Source organism: Macaca nemestrina, chromosome 10 (genome assembly GCF_043159975.1).
Source record: "Macaca nemestrina isolate mMacNem1 chromosome 10, mMacNem.hap1, whole genome shotgun sequence".
NCBI classification, from domain to species: domain Eukaryota; kingdom Metazoa; phylum Chordata; class Mammalia; order Primates; family Cercopithecidae; genus Macaca; species Macaca nemestrina.
Genome location: NC_092134.1, coordinates 143,389,329 through 143,391,160, shown reverse-complemented (window position 1 = coordinate 143,391,160; position 1,832 = coordinate 143,389,329). Strand labels below are relative to the sequence as shown.

General features: G+C 58.4%; 1 pseudogene; it reads right to left on the bottom strand.

Moving 5' to 3' along the window:
- Positions 1 to 323: 323 nt before the first annotated feature.
- LOC139356500 (uncharacterized) lies at positions 324 to 1,291 on the bottom strand (annotated as a pseudogene).
- Between the last annotated feature and the right edge of the window lie 541 nt (positions 1,292 to 1,832).

The window sequence follows — 1,832 nt, the reverse complement described above, 5'->3', positions numbered from 1 at the left end:
CCCCAACGGGGAGAAATGAGGTGGGTGAAAGAGGTGGACAGACTTGGCTTCCATGGAATTCACAGATTCCAGTCATTAAAAATCCCTTCTGAGTATTCATCTGGAAAACTTTGCAAATGTATTTAGCGACAAGAAGCAGAAGATGAAGCCAACACAGTTGGGCTCAAACGGCCGCCGTTCTCCTTCTCTCTGCATCCAGGATCCACCCTGAGCCTGTGAGTGCGAGGACCTGGAGCTGCCCAGCCCAAGGGAGCGGCCCCTGACCAGAGGAGGGAGCCGCACAGCGGGGCCCCCAGCACGTGGATGGCAGGATCTGTGCTATCTCAGTCCCAGGGCCCCAAGCAGAGAAGGCCTGGGGCTCCCAGCTGAAGTTTTGCTGTCTCCTCTCTCACCAAAGTCGAGATGGACTGAGTGAGACCAACGTCTGCTGGCTCCTCGGTGGCTGCCGATGTGGCCCTCAGGCTGCGGGTGAAACCGTCTAGGGAAGCCGAGACAGTGGCTAGAATCACAGCCACGAGTGTTCCACGGGCCCTAAAACACAAGCGCAGCCTGAGGAAGGCAGGCCCGCTCAGATCCCCGTCTAGGCTTGTGTGCCACACTCGAGAGGCACACGGCACCAGAACATGGCACTTTAAGTGACTTTGTGGGGTGTAGGAACATAAAATGGGGCCTCGAGTGGCTCAGAAGTCACTCCCACCAGCCCACGGGGACCTGGGCGGCCCATCTGGATGTGGCTGGCGTCTCTCCAGGGCGGGCTACAAAGTCCTGTGGAGGAGGTGAGCGTCGGTCTTGCTCTGAGGAAGGCCCCTGACAAGTATCCTGAAAATGCGGGCACACAGCTGGCTGACTCATCTGAAGGGACCTGTTGAGCCACTAGCCAGGGAAGGCTGGAGAGAACTCGACTAACACACGAACCCTGCCCAGGCGCCCACCTGGGCCGCCCACGAGAAAACTAGGGAAGCTGTGAAGATGGAGGTGTGCACGGGGCTGGGAGAACCCTGGGAGGAGCCGCATTGGGGACCAGGAGGGACGGAGGGCTGGGCCCCACAAGCAAACGAGGGAGGCGCTGAGTGCCATGAAGACCCCGCTGCACCAACAGCTGCAGGCCTGGCTGGCAGCACGACCGTGGCTTCAGGCGCGGGCCCAGGAGCACGTGTGTTTGGCAGGAGCTGCCCTCCTGGAGCCGCACTACGGGTACCGTCATTTTAGAGGCAGGTACCTGATATCAAGGATGACAATCAACCATGCCAACCTGAATTACAGCCATGTCCTCAGCGGGTCGCTATTTACGCTGACAATTACAAAGAGTTTGAACTCACTGTCCCAAGAGGCAACAAGCCCTTCATTATCACGGCGGCAAGCCTCTGTGCGGCCCTCCTCCCCCGCCGCTTCCCGTGGGGGCAACCTGAAGTCCCATGACAGTGACTCAGAGCCAGCCCAGTAGCTTCAGTGCAGGAAAAATCACAAAAACTCAAACACATCCTAAACATGGGCAGTTGGTAGGAGCTGATTCCTAAATTAAACCTGTTCGGAGGCTTTCTGGGCTAGCACAGCTCTGATCACAGGCTTGCGCTTTTTGCTCCCCCTGAAGGGCGGCGAGGAGGCCAGGCTCTGCCATTCTGCAGGCTCCGATACGTGGAGTCTGCCCTGTGGCATCGGTGGCCTGTGCCAGACAGTGTGACCGTTGCCCGCAGTGAACACTCGGCACAGCAGAGCAGACTTGGGGAAGAACAGAAAGTGACCTCTAAGCCTGCAGAAGACGCTAAACCACGCACGGCCTCACGTGCACTGTGTGTCAATCGCCGCCGAAGCAGGAACGAGCTCTTAATAGT